At 41.9% G+C, this 20,264-nt stretch overlaps 1 protein-coding gene across 3 annotated transcripts in view; it reads left to right on the plus strand.

Annotated features, from left to right (window-relative positions):
• LOC144327334 (uncharacterized) overlaps positions 1-20,264 on the plus strand; it is a 97,828-nt gene that overhangs the window by 57,542 nt on the left and 20,022 nt on the right. For 2 of the 3 annotated variants that reach the window (XM_077926542.1, XM_077926539.1), the window contains exon 1: positions 13,253-13,398. The gene's annotated coding sequence lies outside the window, so the exon portion shown is untranslated. Of the gene's footprint in view, positions 1-13,252; positions 13,399-20,264 lie in introns of those variants that run through there. The other variant, XM_077926540.1, reaches the window with a different exon arrangement.

The raw sequence follows: 20,264 nt of genomic DNA on the forward strand, positions 1-20,264 counted from the left end.
AAAGTGTGCCCTCTCCCCGAGTCCTCCCCCGCGCCCCACCTGCCCCTCTGCCTCCCCCTGCGGACCCCTTTTCGAAAGGACTTCGAAGGTAAAACCTTTCAGCCTATAGATGCTGCTTCCACTCCCTAAGATTCCTTAGAAAAGATCTCTCTCTGAGGCCTATTTTGAGGTTTAGATAATCATATCCCATGTGTCTCTTTGTTTCCCTGTAGGCTCCACATACTTCCTCGCCACCTCAGGCGAAAGAGAAAGAAAGTCATCCTAAAGGTAATGTCTATTTCCAAGGATATGTTCAGGGTATATAAGAAAGTCCCTAAAACAGTTATGATTCCAACCTTCTCTTCTTTTCCATTTAGATGACATAATCCTTGAAGACCTGGAGGCAGAGCAGGGCAGGACAGCTTTGATGCTGACTCCATGAGCCACAGAACCTGAACACGGAGTTCGCCATTGCTCTCTACCAATGCTGGGCAGAGCGCAACCACGGAACGAACCTCGCCATTTCCCCAGTGAGCATGTCTCTTTCTCTGGGGCGCAAGGGAGGACATTGGCCCAACTGCAGCCTGCTCTGGGATACAGCACTCAGGGTAAGGCAGCCTTCTGAGAAACAGCTTTTCGGTGAGCAGCGCAGGCTGTCGTCGGCTTCGCCTGACAGCTTGGACTGTCCTGGTAGGCAGAGCATATAAAAACAAAAGCATGTCATACAAGGGGACTTACTTCTGAGTTAACTCCCTTTCATGCCATGGGCTTTATATGTGCATCCTACACCTTTCAAGTACATTCTTTCCCCCAAAGAGTTCTGGGCACAGGAGTTTACTCCTCACAGAGTTGCCAGTCCCAGCAACACTCCAGGAACTGCAGTGCCCAGAATTCTTTAAGGAAAGAATGTGCCTCAGGGGTTGGACTAGATGGACCTTAGGTCCCTTCTAACTCTACAATTCTATGATTCTGTGAATGCACATGGAACCATGTATTGGTGTGTGCTGAAAGCTATCCACACCTTGGTTCTGTTGAAATCAGTTAGTCACAGCTAGCTGAGTCCCATTGATTTATGAAAGTGTAGCTAATTTACAGCACAATCCTATGCATGTCTACTCAGAAGTAAGCCCTGTTGACTTCAACAGGGGTTACTCCCAAATAATTTGGTATAGGATTGTGGATTCATACCAACAGAGGAGTGGCTTTTGATTTAAGTGTCTCACCTGCTATGGACTATTGAATGCAAAAAAGTGACTAACAGTATAAACTTAATGATGTCTACTCAGAACTAAGTCCTTTTGAATTCCATGGGGCTTACTCCCAAGTAAATGGGCGGAGAAGTAATTACATGTAAGAATGTCAGGTAAAACAATGAGAATAATCTCAGAATAATTCTACCACTAGTATTGCGGTAGCATCCAGCACAATCCTATATACTCAGAAGCAAGTCCTGCTGAATGCAGTGGCTCTTACTCCCGGGTAAGTGCAGTTTAGGATTTCACCCTCGGGAAATCAGTTTTCAGCCAGTGGTCATTCATACTATCCCAGCCTCTTATTGGGGTCCCCCCCCCTTCTATTTTAGCCTTATGGTTATAAAGTGGCCATGATAAATATGGATTATATGAATCTACAGATATGTAGATAGTAACTAATCTTATAAGGCACAGTGAAGAAATAAGAAATAAGCAGGGGGGTAGATGCATCCCTAAATAAAGTAAATAAATAAAAATACTTTGCTAATTGACTAATAGCACCTGGTTCTGTCCCTTACCTACTACGCTGCCTTATCCCGAGTCAAACCACTACACTTCCCAGCAGCGATAGCTTTCCAGAGATTTAGACAGGAGCTTGGCCCACTCTAACTCCCAGGTGCTGAACCTGAGGCTCTCTGCACAGAAAGCAGACACTCCATCCACAGAGCCAGATTGCCCCCCCCCCCACAACAGCGCAGGACCAGGGGGTGCAAGCATTGTGCCTCTCCGCCCTTGCCTGGAGGAGTGAAGACCCCCCCCCCTGCCCAAGCAGAGCTGGAGGAGGGAGGGCGAGATGTAAAGGGAAGGATCCAGCCATTGGGGAGGGGGACCCTTAGCAGCAGAGCAGACACCACCCCCTGGCCACGGTAGAGGGGGGGAGGCCAAGGGGACCCCGAACCACCTTCTTGAGCAGGCACCCCCAAACTCAGCCCTCCAGATGTTTTTGACTGCGATTCCCATCATCCCTGACCACTGGTCCTGTTAGGCAGGGATGATGGGAGTTGTAGTCCCAAAATATCTGGAGGGCCGAGTTTGGGGGTGCCTTTTCTGGAGTGTCTCGTCCATGGTCTCTGGGGTGGGGGTGCTGATAGCAGGAGTCCTGGCCAAGGGAGGCGCCCCTGGAAGAACGAGTCCAAGCACGACACTTCCCAGCAGCGATGGCCCCCCCGCCCTCAACCCCAGGGGCTGGACCGGGGGCTCTAAGCCAGGAAAGCAGCCCCTCCATCCCCACATGGTGCCTCTCCCCCCTTGCTAGAGGAGTGAAACCCCCCTGCCCCCCCCCCCGGGCAGCGCTGGAGGAGGGAGGGCGAGAGGCAAAGGGAAGGATCCTGCCCTTGGGGGGCCGTTAGCAGCAGAGCAGACCCCACCCCCTGGGGGGAGCCCAAGGGAACCCCCAGCCACCTTCTGGGGGGTCCTGTCCCTGGTCTCTCGCCTCCGTGCCGCCCGCCTCCCGGGGCCCCTCCGGCTCCCCTTCCTCCGAGAGAGGAGCGGGGACCAAGGGGCGGAGTCCGTGGCTGGGAATGGGAGGAGTTCTGCCAGGGGGAAACTACCATGCCCAGAATTCTTTGCGGCCAAGACCGGGCTGCTGCCCGCGTGCTTTCAAAATGCAGTGTCCCTGCAGCCTGTGCACGCGCTTCCCTTTTCACACACCTCCCTTTCTGTCCTAAAAAATTAAAATGATCCCCACCTAGGCTGGGGTGGGATAATCTTTCTCCTTCTAGCTTGAAAAAAACCCCTTAAGCAGCAGGGAGGGAAACATAGAAAATCATTAAAAAAAAAAAAGTCTCCCCATTTCTATTCAAGCAACCAGAGCGGAAGCAGGATCCTGCACTGAACGGCCCTCGGTATACAGTATCATCATAGTCAAAAGTGCAGGTAGAACAGTGCAGAAAGCGTCTGTCAACCTGCCTGCCCTGATTTAGGGACATTTCCCCGCCATGTTTCCTCCCACTTCTTAACCTGCATGTGGAAGTTTCTGATCAGAACTGGAATTGTGCACTTGTACAGAGCTCTCTTTCTCTTATATATCTCAATGGTGGAAGGAGGAGACCTGCCCTTCCCTCTTTCTTCTCCCAAGCACTGCTGAAGGTGTGGTGCCCTCAGAGGCACGATTCCTTTTCAGGACTCCTATAAGAAGATGCAGAGTCGGAGTAAGGGAGGCTCTGACACTTTTGACCCACCAAACTTCTGCCGTGGCAAAAGCATGTCAGCTTTTTGAGTTAGGAAAGGCTATTGAGAGTTGAGCTCTTAGACTTAACACGCCTGCTTAAATTTGTGAAAATCAAAGGTGTATAAAATAAATGGTTGAAACTTAGCTCCCCTCTATCATCTCAAGTTGGTTGAAAGGACACCCTGTTGTGTTGTTTATGAAGAGATGGATACGAAATACTAAGAGTATAGCCTTGGCTGCTCTGAGCGAGGTTCACCTTTCCAGACCCTTTACTTCCCTGGCAGATACTTGGGGTAGAAACTTCCTTTTGCAAACTGGAATTAGATGGCTGTACCTATAAGGAACAGGCAGATTTGACCTGGCACAGCATATGCCGCCTGGGAATCCCAGCAGACAGGAGAGGCTTGTTGCTGTCCATCAGCTGTCATCCTCTTATGACAGGCTGCCATTCCTCAAGTACTTGAGGAAACTGAGTGGCCACACCTGGCTGGCACCAGGGGAGCTTGAGAACATAAGAATCACAGAATTGTAGAGTTGGAAGGGACCCAGCGGATCATCTAGTCCTACCCCCTGCAATGCAGGAATATATGGCTGGCCCATCTGGGGATCAAACCTGCCGCCGTGGAAATTTATTTGTTAAGAGGGAAAGGGAACAGTTCTTCATAAGGATCAGAATAAATGGGGCTGAAATTGCGTCCTTGAAAGCACCATCCCGGGTTTGGAAAACTGATACCAGGAGCCATAGGTGCAAACAGCATTTATTGTGGGGCAGGCTTTATTTTGGAGGCTAAGGGCAGAGTTGAGTTATCTGTGATGCAATTGGTCAGTTAGTTAAGTATTTTTATTGATTTATTTGATTTAGAGGGGGCAGCTCCCCCCCCCCGCCTCCCTGGCTACGCCCATGCCAGGAGCCTGACACATCGTCTTGGGTGGGGTGATGCTTTCAAGAAAGCAATCCCCAATATTCATTTTCTTTCTTTTTATGAACTTTTATGGACTTCCAATCTATATAATGTGTTAAAGAAAGCAATAATAGTTTGCTATCATCATAATGGCTTCTACAGATAAATATAATTCATACTTACCTCTTCTGGCTTGCCTAAGGAGAAAATTAAAATTCAGCTTTGAAGACAGGAGCCTGGGATCGTTTTAGCAACACCATAGCTGTGTAGTAGAAAACAAATAGGGAATGCCTACTTTTATTTCTCTCCCTTTCATTCAATTCCAGAAGTCTCACAAGAAGCCCAAATTACCACGCTAGTGTTGAAATAAATGTCTGCCCTGATCAGTCGTGGTTGGTGCCATGGGGCAGAGCTGCACCCCCAATACAGGCGCTGCCGCAGCTGACCTGGATAAGGCAGCGGTGAGATTGGGGCTGTGTGTGGACACAGGTGGAAGAGCTGGATTGGCTCCACCTGTGTGTCTGCACAGCCCTAACCTCACTCCCCCCTGCCCAGTTCAGGTGAACTGCAGGAATGTGGGTGTCGTGGCTGATGAACACTATGCCCCTTCCTGGTGCACATATTTGCAACCCTTACCGTCTAACACAGGGAATATTCATGTGTTTGATTCCCTGCTGGCTGGGCCCTTGCACCTATGCAGATCCATCGGCTCTCGCCGGTCTGAAAAGCTGTACCTTAGACCATTGGGACATGATACTGAAGTGGTGTGTTTAACATTTAATGTTTTATTATGTTTTTGTATATGTTGGAAACTGCCCAGCGTGGCTGGGACAACCCAGTCAGAATAATAATAATAATAATAATAATAATAATGGAATAAGACATTCCTATTTGCATAAAACTTAGTTGCGTCCCTTAAGAGGAGCAGGACTTGTGGCCGCTGGTTTTCTCAGGGCCCAGGGGTGCTGCATCACAAGGTTCATTGTGACATCTCCCTCTGTTGGCTCATTGGTCGCCAGAGCTCTAGAAGGCCTGGGATCTCCTATGCTTGGATCATTCTGTGATTGCGAAGGAGAAGACATGTAAGTAGGATTTCTTTCAGCATATCGGATCCTCTTCATTGAGGGTCCGCGTTGCGCACAGGCCATAGGTGTAGCCCCCTTCCTTGGGAGTGGTGGTGTGATCGAGGGGGGCCTTTAAAAGGCAGCAGCGTGGCGTTGGGGGGGGGGTTGCCTGGATTTGTGCTGCCAAACACCCGCCCTTGATTTAGGTGTGTGTTCTGGCCTTGCTCTGGACTTCGATTGGTCGCCTGTTTTGAACAGGGGCTGAGTAGGAATTTTTTCCATTTGGCAAATTGGTACTGGCCTCTTGGTTTTCGCCTACCTCTTAGCAATTGTCACAACTTTGTAAGGTTTGGTAGTTAGGCATTGGCTTAGTGAAATGTGGGGGAGGGGAGGTGCGGCATCACCTGCCCCTCCAGGTACAAGGGGATTCCGGTAAAGGAATCCGCGGATCTGGATCTCGTCCAAAGTCTGCTTGCAGGGAGGCTAGGGCCATGCCAGGACCCAGCGGGAACCCCGGGGTGAGTTTCAGTTGGTCACCATTGATGGAGCTCCAGACACGCTGAGAAGCTCCATAGCAAGAATGCAAGGAGAAGCATAAAATAAAGGTCATTCAAACCTATTTAATGATTTATGGACTGGAGGAAGGTCGTGGAGGGAAGTTACAATTTTGTTTAGGAAAGGCTGGCCTTATGAAATACAAGATATAATAAGAGAGGAAGATGGTCGATGCTTAATAATGGTAATTAAAACAGAAGGAACAGAAATAGCAACAGTAAATGTCTATGCCCCAAACACTGATGACCATAAGTTTATTCACAATTGCTTTAAGAGATTAAGTTTCCTATGGTATCAGCAGTTGATAATGGGTGGAGTCTTTAGTGAAATTTTAGATCCACAGATGGATACCATATCAGTAGCCAGGAAAAGAAGGACAAAGGTTAGAGAGACAATAATTATATGATACAGTGGAATTTAGTGGATTTTTTTAATATATCATTCTTAAATGGAAAAAAAAACTTCATTCAATATATAACCCAAGAAACACAAATATATATTTAAAATAACTACAAATCTTCAACGTCAAGACTGGTGGAATAGGAAGGATATAAAGCTTACATCAGAGGGAAGATAATCTCCTTCTCTGCCAACAAAGCCAAGCTGCAAAGATTAAAAGAAAACAATCTAAAAACTTATTTAAAAACACTATGGGGCGATATGTCAAATAACCCATCTAATGCTACATATGAAAGAATACAACGAACATTAGAACTGAATAATATACTAGCTCAAAAAATTGAGTTCAGCCTACTAAGTCTAAGACAAATATATTGGGAACAGGGTGAAAGACCGACAAAAATTCTAGCTAATCGTCTAAAACAAAAGAAAGCGAACCAAATAATACCCTTAATAAGAAATGAAAATAACATTGCAGCGACCTCATTAATAGATATCAATAAAGATTTTTTTTTATTTCTACAAAAAATTATATGAAGGGCCAGAAAATATATCAGAGGATGAGATGGAGAACTTCTTTCAAGATATCAAAATACCAACTATTGAAGAAGATAAAAAAGATATGCTATCAGCACCCCTAAATATATTAGATATTGAGAATGGTATAGAAACAATGGAGAATGGGAAATCACCTGGACCAGACGGTTTTCCTATGGAATGGTATAAAATATTCAAAAATCTACTAATCCCCAGACTTCTAGAAGTCTATAAGGAAATAGCTCATAAAGGTATATCTGCTACAACATTCAATGAAGCTTTAATAATGATTATACCAAAACCTAGCAAAGACCCTACTAAATGTGCAAAGTATAGACCAATATCATTAATGAATGTGGATGCAAAAATTTTGAATGTAATATTGGGGGCAAAATTACAAAAAGTTATTCAAGACTTGATACCTAATAATCAAACAGGTTTTATAAAAACAACACAAGCTACAGATAATAATAATAATAATAATAATAATAATAATAATAATAATAATAATTTATTATTTATACCCCGCCCATCTGCCTCGGCTACCCCAGCCACTCTGGGTGGCTTCCAAAAGAATATTAAAATACTGAGATATCAGATTAACAATAGATTTGATAAACTTAAACAAAGATGAAGAGGAGTTTATGATATTGTCATTAGATGCAGAAAAGGCTTTTGACAGAATATATAAAGAATTCATAGGGTTTGTGTTACGTAAATTTGGTTTACCTATAGAATACTGTAATTGGATTAAAATGAGTTATAAAAACCCAACGTCTCGGATTGTTACAAATGGAATAATTTTGAATTTGATTAGTTTAAATCGAGGAATGAGACAAGGATGTCCTCTTTCTCCATTATTATTTAATCTCTGCCTGGAACCATTAACAAGAGCAATAATTCAGGATGAGCATATCAAGGATGTAAAACACAACAAAGATAATTACAAAATTGTATTATTTGTGGATGATATCCTTTTATTTATTACAAAACCAGAAGATACAATTCCAAAAAATTATGGAGAAAATAAAAACCTTTGGCAGAATATCGGAATATTCTATAAATTGGACAAAATCAGAGATTTTACCAATTGGGCCAAGGGCTACATTGTATAGAAACCATCAATTTCGGATGTTCGAAGACTTTATTAAATACTTGGATATACTGATTTCATCAGATATAGACCAAATTGTAAAATTAAATTTGAATCAAATTATAAATGAGATTTCTTTTGATATTGAGAGGTGGGGACCTCTAAACCTCTCCCTTTGGGGAAAGGTTAATGTCCTCAAAATAAATGTTGTTCCAAAGCTTTTATACATTCTTAGAGGATTACCAATACATATTCCCAAATTTTACTTCCAAAAAATAAATCAACTATTTAGATCATGCCGGTGGGGTACAAAGCCACCGAAAATATCACTACATAAAATGCAACTTCCAAATAAGGAAGGCGGCTTTGGTCTCCCAAATCTGGAACTCTATCACCAGGCCTATCTGCTGAGTAAGACTAACGATTGGAGATGTAGCAGGAATCCCAATAGGCCTACTCTCGAATATAGTTTCTTGGAACCTCTTGTAGGGTGGACTCAACTCGGCTCCAATTTTATGAAATATCCTATTATCCTGGAGACTATTAAAGCACCCATAAAAATTTGGATGAATATAAATAAAAATAACGATGACCCCTATCAACATGAGAAATTAACAATATGGGCCAACCCAAAATTAAAAATTGGAAATCAAGTAATAATTTGGCAAAATTGGATGAAAAAAGATATTTTGACATTGAATCAATTAATTGATGAAAATTATAAATTTGTGGAATATAAGACTTTGCAAGTAAAGTATGGAATAACCAGTGAAGCACAATGGCAAGACATCCAATTGAAACATATGTTGGAAAGGCAGTTTGGCCCTGACGCTATAGCAGCATCGGAAACACCCATGCTGCTACAAGATTTAATCTCTGCAGCAAAAACAAAAAACTCTACACTTGCACTATATAAAACCCTACTCAACAGGAAGAAATATGATTTAGAATATGATAGACAAAAACGGAGTGAAGAGTTGGGGCTCCAGATAACAAATGACATATGGGAGTCAAGTATAAAATCAACAGAAATAGCCTCTATGGATCTAAGACTAAGACTTATTCAACAGAAAACAATATTCGGAGTCCACTGGACTCCCGCAAAACTATACCAGAAGAAAATAACAAGTACAGACAACTGCTGGAGATGTGGGAGTGAAAATGCGAACTTAGTACATATGATGATTAAATGCCCGATGATAAGATTATTTTGGTGTGAGGTGAGGATATTTATAGCAAGAGTAATAAAAAGAAATTGTTATTTAGCGGAATTAAATTTAATTCTAAGTTATATTCTGGAAACGTGGGAGATTACAAGGGGTCAAAAAATATATATGGATGTACCGTGCCATATTAGAAGCAAAAAAAAACTTGTTTTGATGAATTGGAAGAGCCGCAAAAAAGATTCCATTGAGCACCTGGATTGATAATATGGGCAGACTAGCTACATATGATCGAATTGCATGTCGACGCAAATTAAGAATGGATAAATATGAAGAAATCTGGAAGGAATATTTAAGCAATAAGGCGGATAATGGTGGGAAGTAGGGGGAGGAGAGAGAGGCGGGAAAATATTGTTAAAAAGGTGTAGTCATTGGTATATCAGTGTATCCAAATCTGAATTGTCAAACCGTGTTATTAGTGTTATTATGTTTTTTGTTGCATGTGTCTTTTGCGATTGCTGTTTGTATTGAAAAAAATGATTAAATAAATTTTAAAAAACCACCATTGATGGTGGCTTACTCTTCCAGACTTCCTACAAGGCAGGCAGGAGTTATTGCCAGTGCCTAAGCCAGGCATGCCCAAAGTCCGTTTCTGGGGCCTTATCTGGTCTAATCTGGCCCCTGTGTCAGTTTATTTCCTGGGGTAAAATCCTTTAAAAAAACCTCAACAACTGAAAAAAGCTCAACACCTTTGGTTGGCCCTTTGGTCAGCCTTTCACTTCATCAAATCTGGACCTCTTTGGAAAAAGTTTGGACACCACTGGCCTAAGCCAACACCACTCACATTGCTGTAATCAATAAAGCTGTGGCCTAAATTCTGCCCATTAACCTTTAAACTAAAATTCTGCCTCAATGTGTTCTTCTTCTTCTTGGGGGGTGCGCCGGGGACCTTGATGCGCAACTGAATTCTGCGGTGAGAGTGAGCTTAGAGGCATGAATGCAAAAACCAGTTTCGGGACGTAGATCGGGAGAGGACGAACCCTGAGCCCCATTTCTCACATTTTTCTCTTTCCTTTTTAGGCTTCGAAGATTGCGAAGAGCCTTTTCGCAAATGGCCAAAAAAAATAATAAAGTGTGCCCTCTCCCCGACTCCTCCCCCCTGCCCCCCGCCCGCCCCTCCTCCTCCTCCTCCCGCGGACCCCTTTTCCAAAGGACCACAAAGGTAAAACCTTTCAGCATATAGTAGTTGATTCTAGTCCTCAGATTTCTTAGGAAAGGTCTCTCTGTCTGAGGTTTAGATAATCATACCCCATGTGGCTCTTTGTTTCCCTGTAGGCTCCGCTGGCACCTCAAGGAAAAGGAAAAGAAAGTCACCCAGAAGGTAATGTCTATTTCCATGGATGTGTTCAGAAAGTCTCTCTCTGTGTGTGTAAGAAGCCTCTCTAACTGGCAGCCTTCTCTTCTTTTCCTTTCAGAAGAGCTCGTCCTGGAAGAGATTGAAGATCTGGAGGAAGAGGCGTAAGAGACTGGGCGGCATTGGAGCAGCTTTATCAATCGTTAACAGTTCTTGGCTGTTGTAAAGATTTGCTTTTGTGTCTTTTCTTGAAGGAGAAAGCTTGCAGAGATGAAGATGTAGCGCTGCCCTGTCAGAATGCGCCGCCCCAGGCCAAGGCCATTTGCTGGTCCAGCAGTGGAAGCAGCACGTGCCAGGTATGGGGGGAAATGCTGTGGTCCAGAGCATCTCTCCAGGGCTCTGCACTAACTCCCTGTGGCCCTGCTCTGGCAGCGCATAAGGAATGTGTCGGTCCATGTGTGTGACTAGAGAGATGTTTTCGATGGTGGAAAGGCCCAGATTTAAAAAGCTGTGAGCCTCACTATGGGAAGTCAGTCTCTCAGCCTGATTTCCTTCACTGAGGGGCAAAGGGGTGGGGATTATGAGGCTAAATCATCACGGAGTTCTTTGCAGGAAAACCAGGAGAAAAAGATAATAATTTTAAAAATAAAACCTGAATAAATATCTAAGGGAGGAGGGAAGCCAGAAGCAGCCATAACACATATTTTGCTCCTTTATATTCTCAGATGGGGCGCTGCTGAGAGTGCTGCATGAGCCAGAGATTTCAAAATTTATCTGGGGGGAAGGGGGGGGGGCAAAAGGCCAAGGATAAAATATAAAATACTTACAGATGTAAAAGACAGAGGTGATTGAAAGGAAAGTGAAATTACTGAAGGCCGCACACAGCATACTATTAGAATGGGAGACGAAAGATGAAGAGGTAAAATCAGTTATGATTAAATGGGCACAAGATGTAGGTCACAATATTATGATGGAAGATTGGGAAAAATTATGGAAAACTGATTTAAAATTTACAGATTGTTCCCTATTGAAGGAAAATCATATGAAGATGATGTACAGATGGCACATGACACCAGTGAAGTTAGGGAAAATGTATAAAACTAGTTCAAATATATGTTGGAAGTGTAAGGAAAAGGAGGGGACATTTTATCATATGCAGTGGGATTGTAATGTAATTTAAAATTTTTGGGAATGATATACAACGAATTAAAGAAAATGTTTCATCTAACATTTGTTAAAAAACCTGAAGCATTTTTGTTAGGGATTGTAGAGAAAGACCTGCCAAAAAAGCTGAAAAACATCTTCATGTATGCGACAACGGCTGCGAGAGTTTTGGGAGCACAAGGATGGAAGACTGAAGAAACCCCAACTAAAGAATCATGGCAAGAAAAATTGACAGACTATGCAAAACTGGCAAAACTGACATATAAGCTACGGGACAAGGATAACTGTGACTTTAAGGGTGAATGGGAACCCTTTACAAAGTATCTGAAGATGCCACAAAGCGAACTGGACTCCTTGGCAGGTTTTGAATAAACATTCACAAACTTTTTATTGACAATAATCAGCTAAATAGTTTGAGGATCTATACAACTTTGTAACATGCAGAAAACAGCAGTCTCAGAGAAACCAAAGACTGGAACTGAGGGAAGTCGGGGGGGGGGGGGTGGAGGAAAAATGGGGAGGGGAAACAAGGATGATATGTTTTTGGAGAATATGTTTTGCTATAATTTTGAATAAAAAAATTCAAAAGGGGGGACACTTTCTTTTGTTGTTGTTGTTGTCCTCTTTTCTTTCCAATATATTTTATCTTCTTCTATCTCACCGTGCCACACACATTTTAAAAATCTTTCTAGATGTACCACCCAAGCATGGGATTGTTCTTTGAGCCCCCCAACACGTGGCAAACTTGAGTCAAGCTAGCTCTCCCCTTTCTTGACAGCAGTGTCCTGTTCCTCATACCACAACCCCAAGGATGCTCACTAGGAACCAATTTCCACTGGGGCAGAATAATTTACTCCCAAGTAGAGCTATTTAGGAGGCTCAGGCCCGAAGGTGCACTTTCATGAGCAGGAGGCATGAGAAAAGATCAAAAGGACAGTGTGTCTAGAGATGTATTTATTTACATAGTACTTTTTGTCTGTATCATTCTAAGCACCATATCATGGGTTCCCTGGTGGTCTCCCATCTGGGCACCTCAGGACACCTGCCAAGTGTCCCTATTTTCAAGGGGCAGCCCCATTGTGACACCTCCCTCTGCTGGCTCACTGGTCACCAGAGTGCAAAAAGGCCTGGTGAACTCCTATGGTTGGATCATTTCGTGTTTCTTCCAGGAAGAAGATAGACATGTAAATAGGATTTCTCTCAGCATCTGCATTCTGTGAGGATAGTGAATTCCTCTTGGGTTTACAGGCATGAGAGAGTACTAACTGTAAGCCCCATTTCTCTTTCCTTTTTAGGCTTGGAAGACTGCGAAGAGCGATTTCGCGGATGGCGAGGAAAAATAAAGTGTGCCCTCTCCCCGAGTCCTCCCCCCCGCGCCCCACCTGCCCCTCCGCCTTCCCCTGTGGACCCCTTTTCCAAAGGACCACAAAGGTAAAACCTTTCAGCATATAATAGTTGATTCCAGTCCCTGAGATTTCTTAGGAAAGGTCTCTGTCTGAGGCCTATTTTGAGCTGTAGATCATCATATCCCATGTGGCTCTTTGTTTCGCTGTAGGCTCCACGTACTTCCTCGCCACCTCAGGCGAAAGAGAAAGAAAGTCATCCTAAAGGTAATGTCTATTTCCAAGGATATGTTCAGGGTATATAAGAAAGTCTCTCCAACTGCCAGCCTTCTCTTCTTTTCCTTTCAGATGATCTGATCATTGAAGACCTCGAGGAAGAGCAGGAGGAGACGGGAGGAAGAAACACCAAGGAAAACATGAAGGTAATGTCCATTTCCAAGGAGATCTTCAGGGTATATAAGAAAGTCCCCCAAACCGTTCTACTGTATATTTTCTCTGCATCTTGAGATTGCACTTACCGTTAGCTCGAATTTGGTTTCCTACAGGAAAGTTTGTGTGCTCACATGCTTAATGAGTGAAATGAAAATTGCCCTGTTTTCTCTGAAAATGGATCTATTGGTATGTCATTCTTAACTTTCATACTGTGTTTTACCCAGTAATTTCAGATTTTTTTCAAAAAAGATTTGTGCATAATATGTGCTTTCCGCCCCTCTTGGTTTTTCAATAGTGAGCTTAGAGGCATGAATGCAAAAACCAGTTTCGGGACGTGTGAGAGGTGTGCTTAGGTTGTACTAGAAATTGGCTTTTAGTAGTGTAGCTCCAGCCCTCTGGAATCCATTCCCAGCTGGAATTAGACAGGTGCCTGGCATCATAATGTTTAGGTGTCTTCTTGAAGATGTTTTATTTAGGAAAGCTCTCCCTAATGTGTAACCCAGTAAGTCATCTGTAGGATCTGTACCATTCTGCCAGCAATTACCATCACCATCTGTTACTTGGGTATAGCCTGGAAGGTTCATAAAACCTCTCATGAGATGCAGAACTTCAACAGGACTTCAGATGCAGCAAAGCTGGAAAAGAAATTGACATTGGTGGGTCTGTGTTGTCGCGAGCAGAGTATTTCTGTATTTTAAAGAGCAATAGGAACCCAGTGTTGCTTTGACTCAGACATTGATTGTGTCCCTATAGATTGAAAATTATTGTCAAAATATTAGGAAATATTAGGAAAATATTAGGAAAATGCCAAAGCACTTATGGATGCTATGGACTGGGCTGTTTGTGTGTGTTTGCCTTCATATATGGTTTGTGTTCCATTTGAGTTGCAGACATTGAGCAATTCCTCTGTTTTTCAGTTGTTAGATTCATTGGTATGAAAGCTTATTGTATTAATGTGAAATAATATTAATATTTAAAATATTTATACCCCACCCATCTGGTTGGGTTTTCGCAGCCACATACATACTGGGGACTAACCTGTATACTGTAAGACTCTCAGATCTTGCAATACATGGGCTCCTAGAGGAAGCATGTGGTATATATATTGCTATTGTATGAGATGCTTGGTCTTGACATATTTTCTTCTATAGGACTATAATTTGAACCAGGTGACATTCCATTATGATGTAAAGCATCTGATAAACACAAAGGATGCTGTTCTTAATTTCTTATCCTGATCTTGTGTAATTTTTTACTGCTAGAGGGCTGCTCTACTGCAGAGGATACTGCTTTTGGGTCTTAGGATAAAATGAATGGACAGACTAAAATAAAAGCAAGAGCCAATTGTTTAAATATCTCTTAAATGTTAAAGCACTAATCCTTCATTTCTCTCTCACCGATTTGAAATAACAGATAGAGAAGGAGAAAATATAAAAAGCCAGCCAGTAACTAATTATAAGTGGTTCTTTTTACAGATGGCTGTACTGATCAGTGTGGGATTCTTCAGCGCATGGACACCATATGCCGCAGTCAGCTTCTGGTCAATATTTCACTCCAGTGAATCCAGTGAATGTTGCCATGTCTTTTTGCTAAATCCTCAACAGCCTACAACCCTTTTCATTTACTATACTTTCAGCAAAACTTAAGCGCCTCCAGTGCTGCTGTGGTCAGAAAGTTTACTTTAGCACCAAGCATACCACCAATTGGCATGTGTCAGTGATTTGGTCAGGATGGGATAACGCACACATTTCTTCATTCAGAAAGACAGACAGTGGAGAAGTTCCAAATCCATCAGCTGCAGCTGCAGAAGTCTTATTTGAAAACATTGCTCCAAAGTCCAGATCATGAAATCTCCCAGGGAAACACTGCAAGGGCAGTAACTCCTAGGAAGTTTATAATAAACTGCTTGCAGGATAATTCCAAGGTCTCTGTTTTTTTAAAAAAAAGACCTGCCAGCAAGAAATGAGGAATCCCAACGAATTTTGAGCACATGGACTAAATTAGAGTTTGCTATATTAATAGTTGGCAGAGGAGGTATTTATGCAATTAAAAGAGATTGTAATGTTAGTGAACTTGGCATTCGTTTTTGTGCTTTTGTTGGACTGTATGTGATGCTGAGCTCAGGTGTCACTGATGGGAGTCTCAAGATGCACAGGCGTCTTGAAGAATAAGAAAAGACCTTTGCTTAATAGCCTTTTAACACCTCCCCCTTCGATACTTCTATTAAGGCTGTTGAGCAAGAACCTTACAAAAAATGGACTTTTCATAAAAGGGTGGCTCTACCCGTCTTGTGCATGTCATCTCAGTACAGGATTTGTGAGGTCACAGAACTGGAAACTGCCCATATCTCCCGCAAGGCCACCAACTTCAGACTCTACAGAGGCTATTGAGCAGGAAAAGAAAAAGGGAGACCAGGCATAGGCAACCTTCGGCCCTCCAGATGTTTTGGACTACAATTCCCATCATCCCTGACCACTGGTCCTGTTAGCTAGGGATCATGGGAGTTGTAGGCTAAAACATCTGGAGGGCCGAAGGTTGCCTGTGCCTGAGGCAGACTTAAATATTTTTTTTAACTCATTGTAAATCTGTTCCCAATATTTCTTCATTTCGTCGCATGTCCACCACATATGGAAAAAAATACCCTCTGTAATTTTACACTTCCAGCAACTCTTATTCATTTTATACATTTTCCCTAGTTTTGCTGGTGTAATGTACCACCTATACATCATCTTTTCTAAATTTTCCCTGAGTGTTACACATGCCGTAAATTTCATTCCACTAGTCCATAATTTCGACCACTTGTCATACTCTATATTGTATCCCAGATCCATTGCCCATCTTGTCATTACCTCCTTTATTTCTTCATCTTTGGTATCCCACTCTAATAATATATTGTACATTTTAGATAGTAATTTAGATTTGCCTTCGATTATCTCTATTTGAAACTTGGATTTCTTTTCATTCATCCCTACTTTTTTTTTTTTTTTTTAAATAATTTTTATTGCATTTTTTCAGACATAGGCAGAAAAAAACAAAAGAAAAAAAAAACAAAAAGCAAATACAAAGAATCATAACCTTTCAACAACTTATTTCTATCGAGCTTCCCCGCATCTCCCGCACAATGCATTCTTAACAATAAATTTATCAGCAAATTATAACCTTGTTTCGTGTGTTTCTTTTATACTTTCAATTGCAGTTTAAGTTTAAATCCCTTGTTGTCCATTTACTCTAAAAACAGAATATATTATCATTTTTAACATTTAAACATTGATTCTTTCAATAATGTTATCCAATTCCGTAAATGTTGCATTCTCATTGCTGGGGCTAGCATTTCAAATTATGCATCATTTTATAGTTCATATAACTTATAAAATTTTTGCAAGTAATTCTTAAATTTTTTCCAGTCCTCCTCCATTGCTTCTTCTCCCAGGTCTCGGATTCTGGCAGTCATTTCGGCCAATTCCATATAGTCAATCAGTTGCATTTGCCACTCTTCCAGCGTGGGTAAATCTTGAGTCTTCCAGTGTTTGGCGATCAAAATTCTTGCTGCAGTGGTAGCATACATAAAAAACGTTCTATCCTTCTTTAAAACCTTTTGGCCGACAATACCCAAGAGGAAGGCCTCCGGTTTTTTAGGGAAGGTGTACTTAAACACCTTTTTTAACTCGTTGTAGATCATTTCCCAGAAGGCCTTCACTCTTGGGCAAGTCCACCAAAGGTGAAAGAATGTTCCTTCAGCCTCTTTGCACTTCCAACATTTGTTATCAGACAAATGGTATATCTTAGCAAGCTTGACTGGGGTCATGTACCACCTGTATACCATTTTCATAATGTTTTCTTTCAAGGCATTACATGCCGTAAATTTCATACCGGTGGTCCATAACCTTTCCCAGTCTTCAAACATGATATTGTAACCAATGTCCTGAGCCCACTTTATCATGGCTGATTTAACTGTCTCATCCTGGGTGTTCCACTTAAGCAGCAAGTTATACATTCTCGATAAAACCTTGGTCTTTGGTTCTAACAATTCTGTCTCAAGTTTCGATTTTTCCACCTGGAATCCTGTTTTTTTGTCCAACTTAACCACCTCGTTAATTTGGGCATAATGAAACCAATCTCGCACCTTATCTTTTAAATTTTCAAAGCTCCGCAACCTCCAATTGTCACCTACTTTTTCTATTAGTTCCCAATATTTCGGCCAGCCGGTCTCCATATTGGGTTTTTTCCACGCCTTAGCCTCCACTGGTGATAACCACCTCGGAGTCTTACTTTCAAGTAAGTCTTTGTATTTCTGCCAGACCATAAAAATTGCTTTCCTGACAATATGGTTTTTGAACATTCCATGTGTTTTTGCCTTGCCGTACCACAGATAAGCATGCCATCCTAACGAGTTGTTAAAACCTTCCAGGTCTAGGACATCTGTATTCTCTAATAGAATCCAATCTTTCAACCAGCAGAAGGCTGCCGCCTCATAGTATAACCTTAAGTCTGGCAGGGCAAACCCCCCTCTTTCTTTTGCATCAGTTAGTATTTTGAACTTTATTCGGGGCTTTTTGCCCTGCCAGACAAACTTTGAGATATCCCTCTGCCACTTTCCAAAACATTCCACTCTGTCCACGACCTGCAAGGTTTGAAATAAAAACAACATTTTTGGCAAAACATTCATCTTGACAGCAGCAATTCGGCCCAGCAAGGAAAGCTTCAGTCTCGACCAAGTTTCCAAATCTTTCTTAACTTCTGACCAGCATTTCTCATAATTGTCCTTAAACAAATTCAAATTTCTAGGCGTCAAGTTTACCCCCAGGTATTTCACTTTCTTAACCACAGTTAACTCTGTTTCCTTCTGAAACCCCTCTATTTCTAAAGGCGTCAAGTTTTTCCCCAAAACTTTGGTTTTTTGTTTGTTCAACTTAAATCCTGCCACCCGACCAAATTCTTGTATCAGTTCCAGAACTCTTTTTGTACTAGATTCTGGCTCCTGTAATGTTATTACTAAGTCATCTGCAAATGCTTTCAGTTTATATTGTTTCACTCCGACCGTAATCCCCTGTATTTGCCGGTCCCTCCTGATCATGTTCAGCAAAACCTCCAGGACTGATATAAATAATAGGGGGGATAAGGGGCACCCCTGGCGTGTTCCTTTTTCAATATAAAACTCCTCTGTCACCACATTGTTCACTATCAACTTAGCTTTTTGTTCTGAATAAATTGCTTCTATACCATTTTCAAACCCTCGTCCCACTCCCATCCCTTCCAAGTTTTTCTTCATAAATTTCCAAGAAATATTGTCAAAGGCCTTCTCGGCATCAATAAAGATTAACACTGCTTTAGTGTTAATATTTGTTTGTAAAAGTTCCAGAATATCGATAATATTCCGAGTATTGTCAAACAAATGCCTGCCAGGAAGAAAGCCTGCTTGGTCCTTATGAATTACTTCATTTAACACCTTTTTCAGTCTACTTGCCAAAATGTCTGCAAATATTTTATAATCCACATTTAGGAGTGAGATGGGACGGTAATTCCTAAGTTGAGTCTTTTCAGTTTCCACTTTGGGTATCAATGTGATGAAAGCTTCTTTCCACGTTTCCGGTGCCCTTCCTCCCCCCATAATCTGATTGCAAACCTCCATTAGTGGTAGAATCAAATAGTCTTTTAATGTCTTATAGTATTTGGAGGTAAGCCCATCTGGGCCTGGAGATTTGCCCAACTGCATATTCTGAATGGCATCCTCCATTTCCTGTTGTGTTATTTTGCAATCCAAGATTGATCTCTTCTCCTGAGACAGTTCTGGTAAGCCATTGAGTTTCAAAAATCGTTCCATCTCAGACACTTCCTCAGGCCCTTGTGTATACAACTTTTTGAAGTATTTCTGGAAACACTTTCTAATTTCACCTGGTTTCTGGATATTTTTCCCTTCCACCTCTAGATTGGTAACGTAATTAAGTTTCTGTCTTTTTTTCAACTGCCATGCCAGCAGTTTCCCACATTTGTTTGCTGACTCAAAGGATCTTTGTCTCATTTGTTTAATTTTCCATTCCACTTCTTGATTTATCAACTTCAAATATTGTGCCTGATGGAATTTAATTTCACGCAAGATCTCTTTGGATTTTGGTTTAGATCTCAACCTTTTCTCTCCATCTCTTATCTTCTCCAATATTTTATCCTTTTTCCCATTCCAGAGTTTTTTCTTAATTGAGTTTTGTTGTATCAGAAACCCCCTCATTACAGCTTTACTGGCGTCCCAGATTGTTCTTTTCTCCACTGAAGTATTCAAGTTGATTTCAAAATAATCCTTTAAAGTTTTTTGGGCCTTCTTTACGATCTCTTGATCTCTAAAGAGGGTGTCATTCATTTTCCATCTGAAGGAACCGGCTGAAGTAAGTCTTAATTCCACTTTCAGGGCGTTGTGGTCGGAGCAAGTCTTTGGGCAGATCTCCACTCTTGTAGTCTTCGGTGCCAGCCCTCTAGTTGTCCAAATTTGGTCGATTCTCGTCCATGATGAGTGGGCCTCAGAAAAGAATGTTCCCTCTCTACCTAGGGGGTTCCTTGTCCGCCAAATGTCAATCAAATCCATATTGTCAGTCAGTTCAAAAAAGGTTTTCGGTAGTCTGCCGTCCTTAGTTGTTTGATTTTGTGACTTATCCATCAAAGTGGAGACCACCCCATTCATATCTCCCATCATAATGATGTTCGAGTAGTCCAGATAGTCCAGTAGTGTCTCATGTAGCTTCTTGTAAAATTCAGCTTTCCCCTCATTTGGTGCATAAATTCCTAATATCAAAACTTTTTCTCCTTGAGATTGTATTTCAATTGCCAAAATTCTCCCTTGCTCATCTTTAAACAAAAATTTCGGTGC

This window comes from Podarcis muralis, chromosome 3, assembly GCF_964188315.1.
Source record: "Podarcis muralis chromosome 3, rPodMur119.hap1.1, whole genome shotgun sequence".
Lineage (NCBI taxonomy): Eukaryota > Metazoa > Chordata > Lepidosauria > Squamata > Lacertidae > Podarcis > Podarcis muralis.